The 26375-nt window shown below is 46.8% G+C and overlaps 1 protein-coding gene across 1 annotated transcript in view; it reads right to left on the bottom strand.

Annotated features, from left to right (window-relative positions):
* The window catches only part of TRERF1 (transcriptional regulating factor 1), a 207427-nt gene that overhangs the window by 41133 nt on the left and 139919 nt on the right, over window positions 1-26375 (bottom strand). Inside the window, exon 4 of the mRNA XM_040249682.1 lies at window positions 25249-25363. The gene's annotated coding sequence lies outside the window, so the exon portion shown is untranslated. The remainder of the gene's footprint in view (window positions 1-25248; window positions 25364-26375) is intronic.

The following is a 26375-nucleotide window of genomic DNA, read 5'->3' as shown; positions in this document are numbered from 1 at the left end:
CCGTTCTTCTGGGACCCTGCTATCGAAAGCCCAGCACTACTGTAGGGCCTAAAAGGATATGAAGACGTTTAAGATACTCATAAATCAATTCATCTAGTAAACAAATACTTATTAGACAAAGACATTTACTAAGTGGAAAACACAATGCTTAAGGGAATGATTAAGACATGGGCCAGATCTTGAGGAGCTCACAGTTGGAAAAAGGAGTTGGTCACATGAAGAACTACAGTACAAGGATGAAAGAGACACATGTACAGAAAGGGGAAAATAACAGATATGGAATTCATAGGCTGGAGGGTGTATTTCTAGCAGAAGAACAGTTTCAAAGAAGAGCAGTGCACGTCAGTACACAGCTACTTGATCCTTTGGTATCCCTGCTCAAAGAAACATCTGTGCACAGTGCTGATCACCTGGCCAGAAGTCTATGATGGCCCTGGACTCAATAAATAAATAAATAAGTAGGTAAACAAATAGGCGGAGCCAATCAAGTTCCCTCTCTTAGAAACATGAACTAGGGGATCTCCCTGGTGGTCCAGTGGTTAAGAATCTGCCTGCCAGTGCAGGGGACACGAGTTTGATCCCTGATCCAGGAAGATCCCACAGGCCACAGAGCAACTGGGCCCCTGCGCCACAACTACTGAGCCCACACTCAGAACACTGAAAGTGAGACACTCTAATAAATACGTAGTAAATCTTTTTTGTTAAGCTAGGTGGTTTCCAATTCTTGTCTTTCATTAGGAAGGCCCAGTAGAATTAAAATACAATTGTCAGTGATAGATCGCTATGTGATTTTTGGTACATAACTCAGAAGCAGATCAAGAACACTGAGCTGACACCACTTTAATAAAACTCGTATTTTTTTATCTATTAGTTTATACGAATGAGGGTTTTCAGTGTTTACATCTATATAAATGAAAAATGGAAATATAATAGATGCTGGTCTGTGTCTCATATCTCATACAACAAATAGTATTCTTCCATGGACAGATTAAAAAACAAACAACAGAAGAAATAACCCAGCACCAGCGAGAGTCTACCTCTGGATCTGGGTGACAACTGCATGGGGGCTGGTGTGCTTACTCTGTGATAACCTGAGTTGCACACTCGGACTTCATCACATATGTATATGTTGTGTGTCAATAAAAAAATGACTTAGCTAAAGCATGGAAACAACCTAATTGTTCATCAAGAGGTGAATGGATAAAGAAGACGTGGTACACATACCACACACACACACACACACACAAATATATAAAGGAATACTACTCATCCATAGAAAAGAACAAACTAATGCCACTTGCAGCAACATGGATGCAACTCTAGATTGTCATACTGAGTGAAGTAAGTCAGAAGGAGAAAAACAAAAATCATATCATATCACGTATAAGTGGAATCTAAAATATAGCACAAATGAACCTAGCTACAGAAAAAAAACAGACTCACAGACACAGAGCTCAGACTTGTGGTTGCCAAGGGAGGAGGGTGGGAGAGGGATGAACTGGGAGTTTGGGGTTGGTAGATGTAAACTATTGCATTGAGAACGGATAAACAACAAGGTCCTACTGTTTAGCACAGGGAACTATATCCAGTCTCCTGGGATAAATCATGATGGAAGAGAATATTTTAAAAAGAATGTGTAAAACGGAGCCACTGTGCTGTACAGCAGAGATTGGCACAACACTGTAAATTAATGATACTTCAAACAAAACAACCCCTCAACCCCTCCCCCGCAAACAAAAAAGTATTTACATGAAAAACAATTAAAAATTAAAAAGTCTCCAGCATCACCATCTAAGGTATATTTTCAATATAATTTTAGTTTTTATGAGTATTATTTACCCAAATTAGAATATACTTTATGCTATCTTGATCAACTGCACACTTTTAATAATCATTATAATGATAACTCAAACGGGAAGAAAATTTTAGAACTTAGAACTTTATGATTTCAGGAAATTTTAAGTTTTAACTTCATATAAAATTGTCACCAAAAATTAGGATAGGGAAACAAATGATAGAGTTTTACAGACAAAAACATATTATATTAGCATAAAATTCCATGGGGAAGTGAAACAGAAATAAAATTTCAGGAGAAAAAGGAACACTGACTATTAATGAAGAACATGTTCATGCATTTTTAAAATGGATGATGTGGGTATCAAATTCCATGGTGTTTAGATTCCACTGGATAAATTTAAAACAGTGATGTCATAGTTTTACTTAAAAATATCAGTGTTTACAATGTACTGGAAATTGCATCTTCTGCAGACATATAATAAAAAATGAAGATGTAAACTTTAAAATGTGTGAGGGGGTAAATGGTTTTATAATATCCTTTTATGGGGGATTTTAAGCAGGAAGTTTTTGAAGACACTCCCTCCAACTGGGAGTAAATCTAAGTTGGTCTCTCTCTCCCTTTCTGAATGAGAAGAGATGGAGATGGACAAATTCAGGGTGAGGCATTTGGTTTGGTGGAATGAAGGGTGGAACAAGGAAAGCAGTGGAGTGGGACAAAGGCTGGATAAACATGGCTGGAGCAGATGCTGAAGATGAAGCCTTGAGGACTCCCAGCGACCACCCACTAAGAGGGTCTGACCTCCTGATCAGCCTCCTACTCCACACCCCCATTTCCAAGTTCAAAGCAAACTCAACATCATCTCCCCACAAATGGATGCTCCCCCAAAGCCCTTAGGACTTCCCTGATGGTCCAGTGGTTAAGACTCCATGCACCCAGTGAAGGGGGCTCAGGTTTGATCTCTAGTCAGGGAACTAGATCCCACACCTAAAAAAAAAAAGATCCTGCAGGCTGCAACTAAGACCCCTGAGTGTGTGTGAGCTAAGTCGCTTCGGTCGTGTTTGATTCTGTGTGACCCTCTGGATTCTAGCCTGCCAGGCTCCTCTGTCCATGGGATTTTCCAAGCAAGAACACTGGAGTGGCTTGCCGTGCCCTCTTCCAGGCCATCTTCCCGACCCAAGGATTGAACTTGTGTTTCTTATGTCTCCCGCACTAGCAGGTGGGTCCTTTACCACTGGCGCCACCTGGGAAGCCTAACTAAGACCCAGCACAGCCTAAATAAATATTTTAAGAAAACAAACCAAAACAAAGTCTCACCCTTGACTCTTGCTTCCCCCTTAACCAACCACCACAACCCATCAATTCACCACCTAGTACTTTCTGAACTCGACCCATTTTCCTCTGGTTCCACTACTAGCACCCTAGTCCAGGGCACTGTATTTATCATCTGCACCATCTCCAAAGCAGGCTGATTGGGGATCTCCCTGCTTTCAGTCATGTCCATTCTCCACACAGCAGCAGCAGATCTTTCCGAAATGTACTGTGATAACATCATCCCACTGTTTAAAACCTTTCCATGGCATCTTTAGTACCATTCAGTTTAAAATAAAAATTATAACGGGGCTGACAGGGTTCCCCATGGTTTGTTCCCAGCCTCAGGATATAACCCTTTCCTCCTTGTTCTCCCCACCAACTCCCTGTCCACATTCCCATTCACTCTGGTCTCCCAGAGTGACCAGGTTCCATGAATCTGCCAAGCTGCCTCTTACAACAGGACCTTTGCACATACTGCCGCTCCCCAATTTGGAGAGCTTTCCCCTTCCCTTCTCCACCTCTTCATCCAGCCAAGTTCTGGGCATCCTTCGGTTCTCAGCCCAAACTATACTTTCTTAGAAAGTCTATCCTAACCTCAACTCCCAAGGCTACATGAGGGTCATTTCTTTTATGTTCTCATAAAACCGTATCCCTTTCCTTCAGACCACTTTTCTCAGCCTGTACCTGTATTTCCACCAGTGTAATTATTTGATTCATGGATCTTTCTCTTACCAGGGCAGGGACCATGTCTGTTTTTTTCTTTTAGCCTATTATGACCAACCTAGATAGCATATTAAAAAGCAGAGACATTACTTTGCCAACAAAGGTCCGTCTAGTCAAGGCTATGGTTTTTCCAGTGGTCATGTATGGATGTGAGAGTTGGACTGTGAAGAAAGCTGAGCGCCAAAGAATTGATGCTTTTGATCTGTGGTGTTGGAGAAGACTCTTGAGAGTCCCTTGGACTGCAAGGAGATCCAACCAGTCCATCCTAAAGGAGATCAGTCCTGGGATTTCTTTGGAGGGAATGATGCTGAAGCTGAAACTCCAATATTTTGTCCACCTCAAGCGAAGAGTTGACTCATTGGAAAAGACTCTGATGCTGGGAGGGATTGGGGGCAGGAGGAGAAGGGGACTACAGAAGATGAGTTGGCTGGATGGCATCACCGACTCAATGGACATGAGTTTGAGTGAACTCCGGGAGTTGGTGATGAACAGGGAGGTCTGGTGTGCTGTGATTCATGGGGTTGCAAAGAGTCAGACACAGCTGAGCGACTGAACTGAACTGAACTGATCTGATGATTCTATCCCCAAATCTACCATAATTCACAGTATATGGTAGGCCCCTGATAAGAATTTCTTGACAGAGGGGTAATATTATTGAATGAATGAATCAATAAATGGAAAAAAAATTAAGAGAACAATGATCAAGTGTCCTGGTGAACTGATATACAGGAAAAGATATTCAGTGTAGGCTGAGCGAATATTAAATCCTCATAAAGAACAACTATATTTTACCTGGTCCTGATGGACAAATAGGGTTTACAGAGCCGAGAGGACCAGCGGGAGTATTCCACCTGTGGGAACATGCACAAAGGCAGAGGATCAGGTGCAGGGGTCCATGCTGAGGCTCCACGTCCTTGTGAGGAACTCACTGATGATCAGGCTAAATTTGTATGATCGGGGATAAATTGTGGGGGTCTTAAAATGATGTTCAGGGACATCCCTGGTGGTCCCTGGGACTCCAAGCTCCCAACGCAGGGGGCCCAGGTTTGATCCCTAGTTGGGGAACTGGATCCCACATGCCACAACTAAAGATTCTGCATGCACAATTAAGGATCCTGCATGCTGCAATAGGGACCCAGCACAGCCAAATCAATGAAAAGAAAAAAAAAAAAAATGTCCAGCAGTGTTATCCTTTGGGCATTAGCCTTGGTGATATCAGAATGTCCTGCCTGGCTTAAACCTCACCACGTAACCTTCCTTGAAAGCCTTGCACCAGGGCACCTCCCCCAGGAAGAATTACTTGCTGAAACTCACCACCAGACTCTGATCATGATCTGACTCTGTGTCTCTCCATTATACACCGTGGGTGGAAGGGAAGCTAGATAGTTTTATGTCTGTTGACCTGTCTGCTCTGTTGTGTTCCCAGACTGCTGCGCAAGAGGGATTACTTGGTGTTCTGAGCTACTGTATCCGTTATTTGCGGATAATTTCAGAACTGGGAACGTCGTTTATTTATAAAGAACCCTAGAAAGCAGAAAACGCTAGAAAGTCAGAGGCGGGGCTCCCAAAGTGTTTTTTCCCCGGCCAGCAGCATCAGCATCACTTGGGAACTTGGAAATGCCGATTCTTTTTCTTTTCCTTTAAATTTATTTTTATTGACATAGAGTTGAATTATAATGTTGCACTAATTACTACTATACATCAAAGTGACTCAGTTATACATTCTTTTTTCATATTCTTTTTCATTTTGGTTTATCACAGGGATTATAGATTATAGTTCCTATTGTGCTTTACAGTAGGACATTGTCTTTTCTCCATTGTACATACACCAGTTTGTGTAAATAAATGCTGATTCTTGAGCCTCACCCAGACCCACTGAATGTAGGGGGTGGGGTGGGGCCCAGCAGTCTGTGCTTTTTTTAAAAAAAAAACATTTCTTTTTGGCTGTGTCGTGCAGCATGCAGGATCCCAGTTCCCAGACCAGGGATCAAACCTGGGCCCCTCCACCCCGACATTGGGAGCACAAATTACCAGCCACTAGGCTGCCAGGGAAGTCCTGGCAGTCTGTGTTTTAATGAGCCCTCCTGTTCAGTCTGATGCCCTCTCGAGTTGAAAGCTGTCTGTAACTTCCAGACCTAGAAGAGTACCTGACTCAACAGTAGTAGGCAATCAAGAATCATATACTCTGTATAATGGCTCTAGGTTCATCCACCTCAGTTAAACTGATTCACATTTGTTCCTTCCTATGGCTTAGTAATATTCCATCATATATATGTACCAAAACTTCTTCATCCATTCATCTGTCGATCGACATCTAGGTTGCTTCCTTGTCCTGGCTATTGGTGGGAGGTAAGCTCTAGAGGGAGGGGATATATTTATATATGTGTGTATGTGTGTATATACACACATATATACAGTTATGACTGATTCACATTTTTGAACAGCAGAAACCAACACAACATTGTAAAGCAATTGTTTAGTTGCCCAGTCATGTCCTGCTCTTCTGCAACTCCACGGACTGTAGAACGCCAGGCTCCTCTGTCCACAGGATTTTCCAGGCAAGAATACTGGAGTGGGTTACCATTTCCTTATCCTCCAGTTAAAAAATTAATTGAAAAAAGTAAATACAGATATCATAAAATGGAAAAAAAAAAGAATCATATACTGAACGGAAGAGAGGAAAAATGACTTCCCTAGGGAGATGTATTGAGGTAACAGCAAAACCACATGCTACTTATTTCATTAAGTTTATATATTTTTGGATACTAAATTCACATGGTTCAAAATTCAAAAGGTATAAAAAACATACAAAAGGTATAAAAGAGCATACAAAAGAGTGAAAATAATCTCAAATAAATGCTTGAAAATGAAATGAAAAGTCAGAGCAAATTTTTTATAAAGGGTACTTCAGACAGCTAGCACCCCTCCAGAAAATCACTCAGGTTTGTATATTCTAGAGACACTTTATGCTCATACAAGAATGCTTGTACGCACCCCTACCCCCACCCCCATTTACACAGGCAGCAGCACACCAGGCCCACAGTTCAGCATCTGGTCAAATGTTTTTAAATAAAACATTTAAAACCTGGAAACTGTTCTTCTTGGTGGATTAGTCAATCCCACAGGATTGTTATAATACTAATTAAAGATTCAAATCTTTATTATTTTGCTAATAAGGTAACTGCTTTTCTCATTATGTATAACACTTCCTATTGGGTAACTGGCACCAGGAACTTTTTCATTTATGAATGAATTAACAGAACAACTGCTTTCACATTTCTTTGGTCAAGTCCTTCCTTGACCTCCAGGATTTTGGATTCAGCTCAACAAAAACGCTGCCTGCTCAAAACCTGAGATGCTCACTCTGATTCCTCTGAAGCATTAGAGTCAAATGACCTGCTTTGGTGTGATGCCCTCATTGGCTGCCCAGTCCTTCTAAGGCAGGGACAGCATCCTCTCCATTTGGGTCCCCAGAAACTGAAACACAGCTGATGCTCAACAGACACTCATTGAGCTGCAATGCCAAGTCAGACAAATGAGGCCTAAAGCACTTCACCCCCAGATTCCTATGCCTCTGACATGGACCAAGGGCCAGAATTTACTATTTTCCCAGGATGCTAGAGTGCCAGAGTCATGGAATGCTGTACATAGTACGAAGGCTCTGCGGAGATGTTTTAGCACAGGGCTTTTCTGTACAGGGCCAGAGAGTAAATATTTTCAGCTTTGTGGGCCATACAGTGTCTGTCACAGCTCTGCGGTTGCAGTGCAAAAGCAGCCATAAACCATATATAAATGTGTGGTTGTGTTCTAACACAATTTTATTTATGGACACTGAATTTTATATAATTTTCACATGTCAAGAAATAGTGTTCTCTTTTGGATTTTTCGTCAACGTGAAAAACCCTTCTGGGCCCACAGGCCGTTCAAGAACAGGCGGGGGCTGGATTTGGTCCCAGCCACGGCATGCTGACCTCTGTTCTAGTGCATCAAAGTCCTTCTCCCCTCCCCTTAAACCCCCCGGGGGTAGAGGAGACAGGACACAGTCTGCAAAGAAGGATGGAGAGGACCATCCTTTGAATCAGAGAGAGAGAGGAAGTTGACTTTGGCCAACGGTTCGTCAAGACTTGTTTGCTTACAATTCAGGGTAAGCTCCCGCCAGACCACCACCGCTTGTTTGAGGAAGAAAAACCAAAAAGATTTTCCTTTTTCTGACACCAGGCTATCCTTCAGGGACTATACACACAATTCCCCTAGTGACTTGGCTTCGGTCTTAGGCACAACTTCCTCTCAGGTCTGTCAAAGGAGCTTAACTTGGGTCCTCCTGGAATTATGTTCCCCGAAGGAAGCAGAAGCCAAGGGCAGTTCTCCAAGACATGGACTCGTGGCTCGTGGTCTCCTTTCTAGCAACACTGTTGTTCTAAATTCTTTCTGATTAGTCTTCTAAATAAAGCCAGTGGGTGTTTTATAATCCAGTAACCCAATTACCGCGGACCAGTTCTGCCAATGCGGGCGATTAGAGCTGAGTCTTCCTCCACGCAGAGTGCCTGGCCCGTCCTTGCTCCCTCCCGCCCCCACTGCTCCCTGCCCCCGGTCTCACGCTGACTCTCAGCCCTGGGCGAGTTCACAAGCCTTCCTTTGGACACCAAGAGACATTTATTTCTCCATCTTTCAGTCTCACCCCGTAACATCAATTGCTTCCTCCCAAGACCCAGGAACCAGGAAGAAGCCTGACTCGCAGCCTGGAGAGTTTGGACTTCGCTTCCTGGGGCCGGCTCTCCATCAGGGCATGGAGATGGGAGCTATTTCACTTTCTGGGATGCAGTTCTCACTGTCTGTGCTCTCTGGGCCTACCAGAGAATTGGTAGAATTCTCTGAGTTCTACCAGAGAATTAATTAACATTGTCATCCCCAGCCCTCGTGACTGCCACATGCCGCTTCCTTTCCACCCTAGCTGGTATGAAGCACTGTGGATGCTGAGGACACAGGGAGAAAAGTGGGGGTGCTCAGAAGTCTAGGGGTGCTTCCTGGAGGAGGCAGACATGGTCCGAGGAGGCCCTGTTGATACATTCCTGGATAGTTTTTCAAATCACCCCTCCTTGACAAATGGTTGGGACTAGGTGGGGAGATTAGGAATAAAAACTAGTCAGACTTCCCTTTCTGGTTCAGTGGCTAAGACTCTGCACTCCCAATGCAGGGGGCCAGGGTTCGATTCCTGGTCAGGGAACTAGATCCCACATGACACAACTAAGATCTGGCACGGCCAAGTAAAGAAATAAATATTTTTAAAAAGGAATAAGGACTAGCCAGAAGTTGATAAGAGATGTGCAGAGAGAAGGCAGGATGGGGAGACACCGGAACCATCCACACGTGAGTTCCTGGGCGACCTGAACACTGACTACTTCCTCATCACACGTGTCTCCTAAGGAGCTGCTGCTGGGAGAATTTTAGGAGTCACATGACCATATTTTGAAGACCTACTTTGTACCAGGAGATATGACTAGGTCATGACCACTGGCTTCCCAGCCCAGAGACTGGCATCTATGCCTGGCCTTATCCTCTGTATTCCTTCCTGCAAACTCACATGGAGGACCTACTGTGCCAGCGCCCTGCTAGGGGAGACAAAACCCTGCAAACCTCTGTCTTGAGGCCCACAGCCCTGGGGCGGGGGCAGGTGCCAGGCTTCCCAAAGAGCCAAAAAATTTCACAAGGAGGAGGTGGAGGGGGCAGAGGAAAGCCTGACAGGGGGCTAGGGTCACTCCAGCCAGCACTCAGGAGGTGCTGTGGGCCAATCCCCTGCTTCTGGGGACTCAGGGAGGGTCTCGGCAGGGTGACCAGATGGAGGGGTCTGGGCCAGGGTTGCAAGGAGGAGCCTCCACTCCTGCCTCCGAGCACCTGAGGCTCAGGCCTTGTGAATCAGCACTGAGGGGTGCAGCCAGGGAAGGAACCCTGCTCCAACAGTTTTTCTGGGCAGGGCAGGGCAGGGCAGGGCTGGGAGACTGGGAGGCTTCCCTATGATGCAGCCACAGGGAGCATGGAGTGAAGATGGAGGGAAGGAGGGGTGGCTGGCAGGTAGATGTAGAATCACTGGCCCCACTCCCAGTGATAAGAAACCTAAGAAAACACAAGTCAAGCACCTGAGGACTCTGCTCCTGTCACTCAAGCCCCACACCCAGCACCCTGGGCCGAGCTGCTGGGACGGACTCCAGCCGTTCAAGCAGCACAGACTGACTTCCTCTGCAGTGGAAAGGAGGTGGGCGGCCAGCACTGGCCCCTGGGACTACACCAGCCCCCATCCCCAATGTCGCCCAGGATTCCAGGTAGGCTGCATGGTTAGGGGCTCAATTCACAAATGGAGCAGCTGGCTTGGCTTTGATCTGTGATGTTAAAGATGTTAGATTGTACAAAAAAACAAATGCCCCTTGACACCCAAGGCCTGGAGAAGGAGCTGGTGTATCAGGGGAAACCACCTCCCTTCTTTCTGGCAAGCAGTCCACAGTTCATTGGGTAACAAAGCCTGGGGTGCTCCCTTGTGTGGAAATAAATGCATGAAGTTTCTCGTGCTCTCTTGCTCCTTCTGTCTGCGTTTCAGGCTCTCTGGTGGCTCAGACAGTAAAGAATCTGCCTAGAGTACAGGAGACCTGGGTTCGATCCCTGGGTTAGGAAAACCCTCTGGAGAAGGGCATGGCAACCCACTCCAGTATTCTTGCTGGAGAATCCCATAGACAGAGGAGCCTGCTGGGCTACAGTCCATGGGGTTGCTAAGAGCAGGACACGACTGAGTGACCAACACATACACTTGGCCCTTCCGTCTGCGTTTCGGACGGGAGGTACCCCGGGTTATGATGTCAGTGCCACGCTGGGCCATCCTGTCAACACAGGGCCCCAGCCTGGGGCAATGCCACGGCCCTTCTGGCCCAGAGTTCTGAGACTTTGGGGGGAATTCTGGGAATCAGGAAACAAGCCAGAAGGACCTCTGGTGTCTGGGGCTGGAGGCCTTCCCAGCGGCACTTCCTGAGTCGGTCCCTCCTCCGGGCCCCTGTGAACCGGGTTCTGGCGGATCATCCTCAGTCCGCCCCCACCTTCCCAGCAGGGGGGAACTTGTCGAGGGCAGCTGGAGGCCCCTTCTTGCTCATCTCCAGGACCCAGCCTGGGCCCCACACCTGGCACTGTGTTAAGCAGGCGTTCGCTCAGTGGAGCCAGACATAGGGCCTCAGCCCCCCGCTCATTTCCCACCACCCCAGAGCCCCTGGACTGAAGTCTGACTCAGTGGCTTGGCTGCCCCTGGAGATGCCTTTTTAGTGCTTGTGCTGAGCGAGGGAGGCCAGCCTTCCTCATCAGAGGAGAGGGCATCCTGACCAGGATCTTACAGCCCACGGGAAGCTGTTGAGGGAGGGGAAGCAAAGGGTAGACAGCCCCAGGGATGGAATAGGGAAGACGCCCTGCAGGAGACCAGCCGACCTGAGCTTTCACAACCACTTTTGAGACCACTTCTGGGAGGGTCTTGTCCCAAATGACAGCACACGCCAAGACTGAGGAAAAACTGCATGCTTTAAGTTACGGATGCTTCTAGGAATTCCAGTATTACAGAAAAAAGTTGGAAGTGTGTATTCACCTGAGAGTCCTGCCGTTGACGTTCGTGTGCAATAGTGCGAGGATCACAGAGCCTGGCTTCCGTCTACCCAAAGGGTTCTGAGAGGCCTCAGGAGATCAAGAGACTGTCCTGCCCTTTGTGAGGTTTACCCCCTCCTCTGGTAACCCTTCCATCCCTCCTGGGAAGCTCCCAAGCCTGTCTGGACTCACTCAAGACCGATGTCCCCTTGTTCACTGGCTCTCATTACCTTACTGCCTCCGTTTCTTGCCAAAATAACTTTCCTTGGAATTACCCTGGTGGTACAGGGGTTAAGAACCCGCCTTGCAATGTAGGGGATACAGGTTTAATCCCTGGTCAGGGAACTATGATCGTGGATGCCGCAGGGCAACTAAGCCCGAGCACCATAATGAGAGAGCTCGCATGATGCAATGAAGAACTGACACAGCTGAATAAATAAATAAATAGTAAAAAAATAACTTCCCTTGGCTGCTCTAAGATCAGAGGGCCGAAGTGATGCATCCACCAGGGGCCCCAGCAGCGGAAGCAAGAAGGAAGGCATGGGGTTCCCAGAGCCTGGGGGCCCTGGGGAAAGTGAGGACCAAGCCCTGGGCAAAGATCTGTAGGCCCAGACACATGTCACTCCTCCAGGTCAGTTCTCAGACAAGAACCAGATCAGAACCTTGGGTGTTCTATTTCTCCACCGTTGCCAGACTCTAAGTTATATAGAAACAGAGCTGTCTTAATACCTCTGCTTTTACATCTCTCCCTTGCTTCTCCACGATGGCATGAGCAGTGTTTGACTCAAAGCCAACCCACTCAATGTTTAGGGAAAGCAGTCAACAAGCTTGTCAAACTTCCCTTCTCTTTTGCATCCACAGGTTGTCGACTTACGTCACATTGAATTAACTGAGATCTTGTGAGATCTTAGTTCCCCAATCAGGGATTGAACCCAGGCCCACAGCACTGAAAAGTGCCGAGTCCAAACCACTGGACCGTCGGGGAGTTCCATCTCTGTGCATTTCATGTGTTAGTTACATGTCTTTGGGTCGGGTGTAGACCCTCTGGGGGCCAAGAGCTGGGTTCCCCATGGTGCTCAGAGCAGAGGTGGGTAGGGCAGGGGCTTGGTGAACATTTTCACAGATGAGTGCAACTCTTTTTTTCAAAGGCTTTCACAGTAGGATTTCTGACAAAGCTGACATCTAAACATCACATTTCAGGAAATGGGTGAGGAAAGACAGGTCTCTTAAGATCTCCTTGAGTGCCTGTTTAACCCCCTAAGGAGCTGTTTGGGATAGAAATCCCCAGCCTGAACCCTCAGCTGCTCCTGGCTGAGTTGAACCCCTCAACACTTTAGAGGGGACATGGCACTTTCTGCTTGCAAAAGGGAGAAGAGGCCAAAGTCTATGACTTGAACCTCAAAAGCTCTTTGTCTCAGCAGATGACCCTAACTCCACTTCATAGAGAACAGGGGGCTGTAGGTCTTCACCACCTCCACTTCCTGACTCTCACACAAACGTCCACCCTCCACCTGTACCCCAACAACTCTCTCTCCACTCACCTTAAATACTGGAAGGGCCTGGATCAGAAACATGGGATCCCAAGAGCTCACCTCCCCCACTTCCAATCAGCTATCAATTCCAGTTGGCCTCTCCTCCATAACATTCCCTGACCACCTTCTTCTCTTATCCCCACTGTCCCAATCCACAGAACAGTCCTTTATAGCTGGTCTCACCTGCTCTAGCCCTACCCCCTCTAGCCCACTGTCCACAACACCTCTCTGCTTCAAACCACCAATGTGCTCTCTGTCCACAGAAGCATCCATAGAGCTTAGCCTAGCAGAGGGCACCCCACGATTTGGCCTCACCTCCTCTTTCAATGATTTGCCCCACCATTCACCCATACACGTCTTGAACCCCCTACATGGAGCCACACAGAGTCTCCAGAATATTGGTCCCTCTGCCTGAAACCCCCTTTTCCCCTTTCTCCTTCTTCTCAACTTGTAAGTTCCTGTTGAAACCTATCTTTTATGATGCCTTCCTTGATTCTCAGACATTCAATGAAATGAAGTTTTTACTGAGGGCCCACTATGTCCCAGGCACAGTGGACAAGGTAAGGGGGGTGCAAGACGTGGTGTCAGGGGCTTGCCATTGAGGGATGGGGGCGTGTCAGACAATGACAGATCCAAGTCTATGACTGTGATGTGGGGTTACAGCAGGGGCTGTGACCTCAGCAGAAGGTCAGGGGAGAATCCTCTGTGTAACTCAGTGATACAGCCACCTGCAGGATGAGAAGGGCGTAACAGGAAAAACAGAGCCTCCCAGACAAAGTCAAGGACAGCACGGGCAAAGGCCCTGTGGCAGGTGGAAACGTGGTAGACCCAAGAGCAGAAAGAAGGCCAGAGTGGCCAGAACAGAAGCATAGCAATGAAGCTGGAGAGGGGGCAGGGGCTGGGCCACCCCAGGTTCCCAAAGGTTAGGAGTTTTATCTTTACATCAAGAGCAACTGAGGAACAAGCAAAGTGTTTTGCACAGTGTGTTTCTGTGTATGTGTGTACAAGCATGTGTCAGATTTCCATTAAGCAAAGGCCACAGGATGGAAGAGAGATCAGCAAACCTTTTCTGTAAAGGGTTGGACAGTATATATTTTAGGCTTCACAGCCAGGAGGCAAAATTGAGGTTATGATGTAGACATTTATATAATAAGAGGAAAAACAAATTTCTACAAACTTCTTGAGGAAACTCAAAATATAAGAGTAACTGAGTACAATTTTCTATAATGTAGATCTAACGAGAAGAATGGAATTATTTTTTGGAGGGATAACATTTTGTTTAGTTGGGTTCAAAGTCAGTGTCCCATATCATCAAATCACCATACAGACAAAACATTTCTAGCTCGTGGGCTGTACACACAATCAGGCAGCGGCTGGATTGGCCCATGGGCCATCATCTGTGGACCCCTGGTCAGAACAACCGGCTGCAGGAGGGTGAGTGATGATACTGGACGGATGCGAGGGGTACTCAGCTTAGTGACGGTCCAAGCCAGGCAGTTCGGATGTGGGTGGTGATGGAAGGGCATCTGGGGGTGAGCCTGACAGGATGAGATGGGCACAGGGGTGTGGGAGAAGTGAGGGTCACGATGACGCCTAGATCCGCATCTGTGAAGATGGAGCACCGCGAAAGCGCTTTCATTCTGAGACCTATGACGGGAGCTGTCACAGAGGCAGCTGGACCGAGGGCTCCAAGGCTCAGAGAGGCTGGCGAATCCCCTGACAACAGCGGGTAAGTGAAGACAGAGACAGGAGGAAGAAAGCCTGGAGGGCAAGCGAGAATGGCAAGACTCGGGCTGCGCGTCTTGATTACACCACTTAGTGCCCCGGGTTCCAGCTGTTTTATCTGCCTCAGCTATCAGACTGGGGCCTCTTCTAAGGAGTACCTCCTGGGCACCCACTGGGAGCTAAGGACACAAGACAGGGAGGGAAACAGAGAGGAAGGGGGGACATTTCACTTCTGCAGGCTCATACAGAGAAGAGCTCCCTCCATTCACAATGGAAGCCCACTTCCCACTTCCACCCTCAGAGCCCACCACCTCCCTGGCTAACCTTCCATGGGAGCTGCTTTCTATAAGGGTCATGGGACCTTCCCTGATCACTTAAAATCATTCAAGCATGTGCGTGCAAACACACGCACGCACACATCTCCCCCTCACCAACCCTGGCCACATGATCTGTGGTGATGTATTGACAACATGCTCATCAGCTGTCAGTTCAACATGTCTAAATATTATGTTCCATCACCCAGAACATCTTTTTGTTTTTTTTTTAAATTAAAAAAAGTGGCAGTCTCAGTCATAGCAAGGAGGGGAGAAAGGGGAAAATCAATTCTTTTCCTTCTCCTGCCTTTTTCTGAACAGAAGAGTGACAAGCTTGTGGCTCCTTCTCTCCAACAGCCCTGGGACGAGGAGGTCAGGGCTGACATGGAGACTGACCCGCCCTGGCGGCCGTGGGTGTGTCTGCCTGCAGTCAGTGGAGCTCAGAGCAGACCCGTCCCCTAAGGCAACGGCCACGAACCCTTTGGCCCACGTGGAGTCTCTCGTAAGGACAGAGAGAAGTTCATGGGAGGGCGTGCTTGTCCTCACAGCCAACAGTAGCATTCTGGAAAACACTGGACAAAGCACCGACATCCACTGTTTTGTTTTGTCCCCACCAGGGGGCTGTGAGTTCAGAACTGCTTTCTCCATTTCAGAGATAAGGAAACTCACATGCAGGGGATGATGTATCTATCCATGGCTCCACACATGCAGCTGGGGGCTAAACCTCCAGCCCTCTGATGCCAGGAGGAGGTGTCCTCTGATACTGTGCAGGGCCCTTCGTTCATCTGTCACAGATCGGAGTAGCTTGAAGATACTTGCCCTAGCTGGACCCCTGCAGGACTTCCCAATTCTGACAGGTCAAGGAGAGCTGGCTTATACCCTGGTGTAGACACGCCCTGGGCATCAGCTCCAGGCAGCCTTCAACCATCCAGCATACAGCTATGGAAGTATGAGAAAGAATCTGATGCAACTTATACCCCAAGTTCTTTCTCTTTCTAGGTTTAAAGGGCTAGCTTCAGTTCTCTGAAACCTTTTTTTTTTTTCAACTCATCAGGAACTTTTCTCACTGGAGAGAAACAAAATGGATTATGTGGCAGGCGTTTCCCCTACAGAGGCACCCAAAGCACCAGACTCTGGAGTCAGAAGACCAGAGTTCAAATCGTTAACATTCCATGGCAAAGTGAGAACAGGGCAGGCCTACCTAATCTCTTTTTTGAGTTTTTCTGAGGCCTCAGTTTTGACATCTGTCAAAGGGGCGTAACAACACCTCATTGCTCCAGGTTTTGGGTGAAGGTTAAACAGGAGAGGGTTTGGGACATGCATGGTGGCCAGGGAGGACTCACAAAGTCTCACCGCCTGGGTGGGGTTTCTGCTGTTTTGTTTTGACTTGGGTACAGTTTAGATCAGGCTCAGTGACTCAGGGATGATTGAATATGTTTAGTTATTTGTTTCCTGGGCAACCTTCAGCCTTCCCTTGTGTTTCAGTGAGCAGCACAGCGCTCAGGGGCAGAAATGGCTAGACGTGGACGCAGCAAGGAAGAGAGAAAAACCACAGCTGTGTGGGCCCCGCTGGTATAGTGATAGGTAACCTCTCTTCCCCTGACATCCCTCTGAAAGCACTGCCGCATCGGAGAACATGCACCTTTATCCCCAGGGAAGATCCAGAGTCGCCGTGGAAAGGCTAACGTCCATTTAGTATACTGTTCGCCAGGCGGAGGAAGAAGCAGGGGGCGCACAGGCCCACATGACTTGCTCATTGATGAAAGATGCTTCTGGGGCAGGCTGGTCCCTGCAAGAGAGGCCTGCAGATCTCCACAGGTCAGCGCAACTCGGTGGTGCCCGAGAGGGACTCAGTGTGGCCGAGGGTCAGGCGGAGCTCTGCAGTGAGGCTACCGGTAACTAAGAGGGTATTCTGCTCTCTGGGGTCTGGCTTGCAGGGTGCTCAGACTCCAGGAGAAGGAAAGAGAGGTAATTCTTGAGTGGCCACCTCAAGCTTAGGGATATTAGTGGTTATCATTAAAGCAAGAAGCTGAAAGGGGTGCCACCCCAGTTACCCGGAAAGAGACATTTCATTCCCTCCACCATGCCTAATAAGGAGATAATCTACTTCTTTTCCTATTTCGAGGGGGGCTCCAGCTCTCAGATTCCAGGAAATTGGCAGTAACTGTGTCCATATCTGATGTTACCTTACTTGCAGTTACAGCCTCCTGGCCTCTCAAACAACAGCCCCCTTTAAGGGGCGTGGGACACGCTGTCTGGCAGGGCTGGCCCAGGCAAGCAGGCCTTGGTGCCCACATCTGCCACCTAATGTGATGGGTGAACAAGACCCTTTCTAGTGGAAGCTCCGAGTCCCTCAGAGTCCAAGCCAGACTCCCAGAAGTTAGGGGGGAAAGGAGGCCAACCCTTGACATTTGGGGAACACTTCTAGACCTGTTGTTTTTCTGTGAGTTTTGAGCTAAACTATGGAAGCTCCAAAGGAGGAAAAGAGTTCCAAAAGATTGCACATGCTAGGAAGAAGCCAACCAGAGGGAGAAAGAGCGGAGGCCTCTGGTCGTTGGCCAAGAAGCCCTCGGAACCGCACACGACCAACAAGAGCTCCGCAGGACTTGAGTGTTCCTCAAGACAAACAAGAAGGCATCATGGAAGCAGAGGAACAAACCCCTGTTTCTTTCTGTTCCACCAATGACAGCAGCATGGCCCCTCTGTCTCTCCCGCTAGTCTTCCTCCTCCTCCCTCCACTCTCCGGCTTCTGGACCGGAACCAAGCCTCCCCCCTCCTCTGGATCATGTGCACACAGATTATCTCCCTCTTCAAGGGACACTCACAGGAAATTTAAACATTCTCAGAAGGGGTTCTTCTAAGCCCACTTCCCCTGCCCTCCGCCCCACCCCCCACCCAGTTGCTGTGTATTCAGGAAATGCAAACCCAATATAAAGATAACCCGGGCCAAACAGAAAAGGAGACTGGCCCTGTGACCTTGTTGGGCAAATGACTTCCCCTCCCTGCATCTCAGACTCAGCTTTTGCAGAATGAAGAGGCTGGACCTGACGGGCTGCAAGAAGCTCCCACTGCCTGCGACCAGCAAGGGCTCAGCTGGGGGAACCTTCCAGACCCTGCCCATCTCAGGGACACCCAGCAACCTTGAGGCAGAATATTGAAGCAGCAGGGTTTTCTACCACTGACACCTGATCCTTAAAAACTCTGGCTCCTTGGGTGGGCGGAGAGCACTAGCAGTCAGGACACCTGGATGCCTGTCTCAGTTCTGCTGTATTTTGGAAAAGGAAAGTGAGTGAGTGGGGGAGGTTATCAGAGCAGACTGAAGCTCCAGCTGGAGTGTTTTAATTTTTTTTTTTAATAGAATAATCTAGGGACTTCCCTGGTGGTCCAGTGGTTAAGACTCTGTGTTTCCACTGTAGGGGGCATGGGTTTAATCCCTGGTTGGGGAACTAAGATCCCACACGCCATGAGACACAGCCAAAAGAGGAAAGATACAATAACATGAGTATTAAACAATAGAATAATCTATATGACTAGTATAGTAAAGATTATTAAAATAGTTTTAGAACCAAGACCACCCAACAGAGAGGAGAGGATGTTCAGCCTCCACAGAGGCACTTACAGACTCAACCAAGAACCCATCTCCATTGGCTTTTATGAGGCCATGGCAGCATACGCGTCCATGTGCCTGGGGCGTCTCCTGCCTCTCTACCATAAAAACCTCAGCCCCCAAACTCCTCGCATAGTCCCGTACATGATGTGTCCCGACTTCCTGGTCTGGAAAGGGTTTCCACATCTGTGTCTAGCAAAACCCCTGGTCTGACTGTATGGACTCTGCTGACAAGGAGAAGTCAACCAATGAAGAGTACTTAATCTACCAGTTGAGCTCCCATGGGCAAGGCCAGTTGGACGGTGTAAGTAATCAATCTTGGCTCACAGCCCTGAATAACCAAAACGGAGGAGGGGCAGGAAGCGTGAATCATGATCTGGAGAGAGGCTGCTAATAAACTCTGAGGTTTGTAGGCTGGGTGGGGATGGGGTGGGGTTGGTCTGGCCCCTCAGCTAGGTCGAGAACGTCGGTGGACATCTTCCTGGGAGCCAGCCCCCCTTCCGAGTGCGGCAACATCAATCCTCAGGGACCTAGAAACCCCCAACGTCCTAGATATCTGAGCCATACTCAGAGAAAGAAGACAAGTAGTTAACTCCAAATAATGTTTTGATCCTCAGAGACTGAATTTTTAGTCACCAATCCCTGTTTTACAAAAGTTAGTTGGTAGTCTTTATAGAGAGGCAAAAAGGCAAATGCATATCCATTCAAGACCATCATGGTCACTGGCCATGAGTGATTAAACAGAGGAAACCCGGTGAAACACAGTCAAACATTAATTCCAGGGCTTGTCAGGGAGCTTGATATGCTAATGGATGTGGCTTTCTAAGAGGGGCCACAGAGGCCATCTGTGGGGCTAGAAGCACGCAGTGGGTCTCACTGGTTCCAGAGAATGCCCATCTCGAAACCTCAGTTCACACTACTTCTCCATCCACCATGTACCAGGTTCCTTTTCCAGCCACCTCACCCTTCCTTTCCCCAGGGGCCAGCTCCAATCTTTTCCCTAGCCTTCCCCAGAAAGCCTTCCCTGCCCAGTAGAGGACACATGGCTGTCTCCCTTGAAAACCTACTCTGAATACCTGGCACTTCATCACTGGAAGGCGTTTTTTCCTTTATGCATTTTTTTGGTCATAGAGCTTTTCAAATGAATAGACTATCTCTCAGAGTAGTTTTTGGGTCTCAAGCAACTCTCGGCATTTTTCATAACATTTGCCCACTGTACAAACCCCAGAGTTCCTACAAATAGCAGGTGTTAAAACACTGTTGCTTGATAGATATCGAATCAGGAAGTGACATAAATCTAAGTGTAATATAAAGTCACTGACTTATGAAAAGGGAGTGTGAAATAAAAAGTAGTCATGTAAGCTATAAGGAAGGACGTAAACTGAACAGTGAAGACTACCCATCCTGCCCCTTCTGGACAGGTGTCTAGCAGAGTGGGTGTGCCATCCACTGCCTGAGGGACTGGGGCTCCACAAGGGAAAACTCCTCAGCAAGTGGTGTCATGAGACTCCAGCCCCCTCATGGTTCCATGACAGAGAAAACAACTTGGAGGGAGGGCCAAGATGCTGGGGTGTTCCATCTCTAGAAATGACCATTTCTAGAGCCCATGGTTTACAGCTGATGCAAACACTGGCCAGACCGATGTGTTTTGTCTTCCCTCAGATTATCATTATTATTATTTTTAAATACCCCAGTGAGGCTGGGAATCCTACGCTGACCCTAGAGTTCTGCCTCCATTTCCATCCCATTTCATAAAGCAACTCTGCCAACATGAGAGCATCACTGAACAAAAGCATGAGCCCTGAAGGGGACTCTTCTCAGTCACCATGATACTGACTACCATGCACTGAGTGCCTGTGATACACTGTAAGCTCTTGTTGAGAGCTCTGCGTACACACGTCATCTCATTTAGTCCTTGAACCGCTCTGTCTGTGGTCCCCACGTTGCAGTCGGAGAAAGTGAAGCGCTGAGAGGTGAAGTTAGGGCGTGGCAGAGCTGGGTTCAAGCCCATGAAGTCTAAGCACCCTGCTCTGTGGTCTCCCCTCTGCTGAAAGGCACACAAAGAGAAGACAGGAAAACTGAGAGCAGGAAGGATGGGGCTGGGGGTGTGGAAGAGAGGCCCAGGGGAGGGAAGACCCCAGAAAGAGAGAGAGCACGTGGAGGAGAGAAAGCCGGGGTCTAGGCGAGGTGCACGCGAGATCTGGCTGTGGGTCTAGGAGGCCTTTGCCAAGTGGGAACGAGGCAGGAAGGCTGCTGGTGCCACCAAAAATGCATAAGCCATTTCCTCTCTCGAGGAAGATAAACAATAGATTCATAAACAAATTTTGCAAAGCTGCTCAGCTATTTAAAGCATTCTGGGAGGAACTTGCATCCTTTGAGAGCATAAAGCTAATCCTGACAAATGGTCAACAGTTATTTTGGGGAGAGAAAAGGTAGGAAAGCAGGGTGGGGAGGGATAGCGGGGTGGGGAGGGATATACTCCTTCTGAGTCCCTCACCAGCTAGCCCTGTGTGCCTGCAGCCAGTTACATGTCCTTTCTGAGCCTTCTGTGAACAAGGAATAGCAATTCTTGCCCCACAGGCTATAGTGGAGAAGAAAGAAGACAGACCTCCCAGCAATATGGCCCACCAGATACCCTACTTGACCTTCCCAACTGAAACAACTAATGTACTATTTAAAATTTAAAATATAAAAATTGTAAACATACTACTGAACTGGTAGAAATGGAAGGATTCTTCAAAGACCAAAACCAAAAGCAGGAATCTTGGGATGTAGGAGAACAGCAAAGCTGGCTTTTGTCCTATGGGTTCCTGCCACAGCCTATGGATTCTAAGTTTCCTACGAGAACTGCACACGGCTCAGGAAATAGGAGAAATATCTCAGTTCCTACATAACATTGGGACTCCAAAAGGCTCCCACTTCTAGTGAATAAGAAATAGACCCACAACCCAAAAGGAGACCACAAGGAAACCTGACCTTGGGCTGGGTAGAAATCTGAACTCATAAGCCGGACATCACACAGGTTTGCAGTCTGAATTCAAGTTCTGGGTAGAAAATGAATTTAAAGTGATTTTTTATTTGGGAGTGCCCCGAGACAACCAGCAGAAGTTAATGCAAAACCCCTCTGGAAAAATAAACTTGAACCCATCCCTCAAATACTTCTCAAAGGTAAATATCTAAGGAAAATGAAGAGCTCAGAGAAACTAGCAACAACAAGGCAACATGGCAGCAGAACCAGAGCTGCAAAGAGTTCAGATTCTGCAATGACCAGACATGAAATTCTACAATGTCTAAATAGGAACTCCAGTGTAGTAAAGAAGGGAAGAAGTTTGTAAATGTAAGCAAGGAGTGAGAGGTCACAAACTCAAAAAAGGATGGACCTGGTGACTTCCCTGGTGGTCCACTGGTTAAGAACCTGCCTTCCAATGCAGGGGACATGAGTTTGATCCCTGGTCAGGGAATGAAGACGCCACATGCTTTAGGACAACTAAGCCCCTGAGCCACAACTACTGAACCTGTGCACCACAACTTGAGGGAAGCCCATGTGCCACAATGAAGACCTGATATAGCCAAATAAATAACGGACCAGAACAAATAGCAATATGGATTCAGTGTATGGATTAAAGAGCATGTGAGATACAGAATAAATCAAATGGAAGACACGTTTGAAGACATTATTCAGAGTTCAGCACAGAGGGACAAAGAGGTAAAAAGCATGGAATAGAGGCTGAGAGATACAGAGAACAGAATGAGAAAGTCCACCATATGCCTAGCTGGCATTCCAAACAGAACTATCAGAGAGAATGGAAAAGAGGCAGTATTCAAAGAATGAAGAGTGAGAATTTTCCAGAATTGTTGAAAGTCACCCATCTTTAGCATTAGGAATCTCAACGAAACCCAGAATAAAGACAGAGAAACTGACACCTAATTACGTAAGAAAGAAGTAGTAGAACACCAAAGACAACAGCAACATTTTTAACATCTTTAACTAGAGAGAAATGCCAGGCCACTTATAAAGGAACAGGAATTAGACTGACAGCCAACTTCTCAGTAACACTGAGAGCCAGAGGCAGTGGAATAATGGTTTCAGTGACAGAAGAGAATATATTCCAATAAAGTTACCTCTCAAAACTGAGAACAAAATGAAGACAGTTTCAAGTCAACAAAAACCAAGCCAAAATAAAACAAAAACAACTTGAAAGTTTACTACCATAGATTCTCACTAAAAGATAACTCAAATGGATTTATTTTAGGCAGAAGGAAAATGATCTCATGAAAGAATTGTGAGAAAAGAATATGAATAAATCTATACAAACACATATTGTATACAATAATGATGTCTCACTTGTAGGGGGAAAAAATAGAATAGAAAGAAAACACAGGATAACAATTGTACATAAGTTGGAAGAAGTGGTGGTTAGAATTAAACCAGTTTATGATTCTTGAATTTTGGGGCAGGAAGGTAAAGACATTGTTTCATTTTATACTTTGTTAAGTATGCCTATTAAAATAGATGGGATAAACATTGAAAGAACAGACACAGAGCATATAACTTCCAAATAAGAAGACAGAAAATGGAATGAGTAAGGAAAAAATCTCAATCAAAAAGAAACAGTAGAAAAAACTGAAAGTATATAAAGATGGTGGAAATGAATCTCTATTCATCAGTTAGATATACCTGTTCTAAGTATCTATGTGTCAAACAGCTCTGCCCTAAAATATACAAAGCAAATTTTTTGGCAGTACAAGGAGAAATGGACAAATCTAACAGGAGATTTTTAACAGGTCTCTCAATAATTGAAAGACAGATAAAAACAGAAAAGGACATAATATACATGATTTGAATAGCGCAGTGAACTATATTATTTTAATGATCATATATAGAAAACTACTAAATATGTATAATTGGAGAGTACTTTTTCAAGCACTCATGAAACATTTAAGAAAAAATTTGAAAACATAAAATATTTAAAAAGAGCATATAGAAATGGTTCAGTGCTTATTTCAAAATCTTTCCAAGGATCTATACCTGTTTTGTCTCAAAAAGACAAAGACCCTGTCTTTTTTGTTCACTGATGTAACCTAGATAGCATACTAAAAAGCAGAGACATTACTTTGCCAACAAAGGTTCGTCTAGTCAAAGCTATGGTTTTTCCAGTGGTCATGTATGGATGTGAGGGTAGGACTGTGAAGAAAGCTGAGCGCCAAAGAATTGATGCTTTTGAACTGTCGTGTTGGAGAAGACTCTTGAGAGTCCCTTGGACTGCAAGGAGATCCAACCAGTCCATTCTAAAGGAGATCAGCCCTGGGATTTCTTTGGAAGGAATGATGCTAAAGCTGAAACTCCAGTACTTTGGCCACCTCATGTGAAGAGTTGACTCATTGGAAAAGACTCTGATGCTGGGAGGGATTGGGGGCAGGAGGAGAAGAGGATGGCAGAGGATGAGATGGCTGGATGGCATCACCGACTCGATGGACGTGAGTTTGAGTGAACTCCGGGAGTTGGTGATGGACATGGAGGCCTGGCGTGCTGCGATTCATGGGGTCGCAAAGAGTCAGACACGACTGAGCAACTGAACTGAACTGATGTATCTCCAGGGTCTAGTACAGTGAATGTCATAAAGGGGAACTTAGTATGTCCTGAAGAATGAAAGGTGAATGGAGTCTGTGTTGAGGAAGATACAGGTCAGGTGGGCAACTGGCAGGACCAAACTTGAGGAGATTAAGACCCTTCCAACATGGAGGGGACAAGAGAACAAGGTGAGTGGCACTGGTCTCCACAGAGAATTTTCTCTTTAAGAAAAGCAGAGTCATGACAGTCATCATTAAATTCAAAGAGGCTCATGTGGAAGTCTTTGAAAGCCCAGTTTTTGTGGCTCCACATGGCAGAGCAGAGGAGAAAAGACAGAAACTGCAGAGAGGAAGTATTTGTACCAACATTAGTAGGAATTTTCTAACAATTCACTGTTCAACACTGGCCAAGAATTGACCTGGTTGATCCTTCGAAGGCCGCTTACAACCCTGCATGGGAAAGGAGACTCTGTTAGGGCATTCTGTGAGTCCCAGGCCATCCACCCAATTCTATCCTATTCCAGAGACTCCTTCACCCCAGAGTCCTGGATGCTGTTTTTGTTTAGTCAGTTAGTCATATCCCACTCCTATGATCCCATAGGCTGTAGCCGCCAGGCGCCTCTGTCCATGGGATTTCCCAGGCAAGAGTGCTAGAGTGGGTTGCCATGCTCCTCTCCAGGGGATCTTCCTGACCCAGGGATTGAACTTGAGTCTCCTCAGTTAGCAGGCAGATTCTTTACCACGGAGCCACCAGGGAAGCCCAATATACCTGATCCCTAAAAGACCAGTCCAAGGTCCAAGATTCAGAAGGTGGTGGAGGAATAATGACAGCTTCAGTCCCCAGAAACTCAATTCCGTATCCTTTCTGCTTCATCACTGGCTTCTCCAATAACCGAAACAAAGACATTTTGCCCCGTTAGGCTGACATGCACCTTTTCAGTCTATCCATATCCCAGTAAACACTATTTTTCCAGTACATGGCAAATGATTATAAAATCATAGCACATTAGTTCAAATGAAAAATGCCCACCCCTTCCAGGAGAAGGGGAACAAGCTTACCTTGACTTCTGCAGCAGCTGGTTGAGATGGGGGCCTGGCTCTGGGGGCTTCTCCTGCGGCCGGCCAGTCATGCTGCTCTCATGCTGCTGGGCAGGTGGGGAGAGGAGGCCTGGTTCTGTGGGAAAAAGAGAAGAGCAAGTCACTCCATCGCTTGCTCCCAGCTCTCCATCACCAGCGTGCCGAGGACACTATCCAGAAGCCGAGGGAGCTCACCCACTTTCATGTCACTAGGGAGCAGACATGCACGGGATGGATGTTTCCCACGCCCTCCAGTGTGCCAGGCAGGGATCTAAGGAACGAGGCTACAAAGATGAATTAGACGCAGTCCCTGCTCTCAAGCAACAACAGCTTAGCAAGACACAGAGACACAAACACGCGTTTCATTACAAGATAATTTGGTAAGTGCTGCGATTTCCCCAAATTCATTCAACAGCCTACCTGTCCCACAGGGAGCAGAGACAACTTACAAGCGCAGTACAGGGCTTCTCAAAGCTATTTGTGATGAAAGACCAGTTCTTTGTTTTAATTTCCAATCCATCACAGATGAATACTTTTATAAAATATAAGATAAAGGAAGGGGTAGAAAAATGAAGTGACAAAGATATTCATACAAAGTACAAGCCTTCTAATGATTCAACAGCTGACTTGGTCAAATCGGCATGGAAGCATCTCAGGGCTTACTCTCAATTTCTGTACTGATCTGGTCAACAGTTTGCAGACCAGCACCATTCCACACACCACGGCTGAAAAATACCACTATAGGAAACGTTTATACAAACTGCGACTTTCCTAAGATGGCTGGCTGAGTTCTTGGTTGAGAGAGAGCAGCTAGAAATAAAAAGATGTCAAACTCACCCTCTGGACTACAGTTCCGATCGCTCAGAGAGTCTCTCTCCAAGAAGCAAGAGATATGGCATAGATGTTGGGAAAGTGTGGCGTGGGGGTGTTTGTTCAGAGGTGGTGGTACCAACTCACTGGGTTCATGGGAACCTAGTCAGAAGTTGTGCCTGGAGCCCTGTCCTACTCTACCTTGAACTTTTAAGTGTAACTATGGCAACCCCAGCCAAAGCGACCGCCCAGAATGAGAAGAACGAAGTGTCATCTATTAAAATGGACTGAGACGTTTC

This window comes from Oryx dammah, unplaced genomic scaffold, assembly GCF_014754425.2.
Source record: "Oryx dammah isolate SB20612 unplaced genomic scaffold, SCBI_Odam_1.1 HiC_scaffold_11, whole genome shotgun sequence".
Lineage (NCBI taxonomy): Eukaryota > Metazoa > Chordata > Mammalia > Artiodactyla > Bovidae > Oryx > Oryx dammah.
The sequence above is the reverse complement of the archived record's forward strand: the minus strand, read 5'-3'. Positions and strand labels throughout refer to the sequence as shown.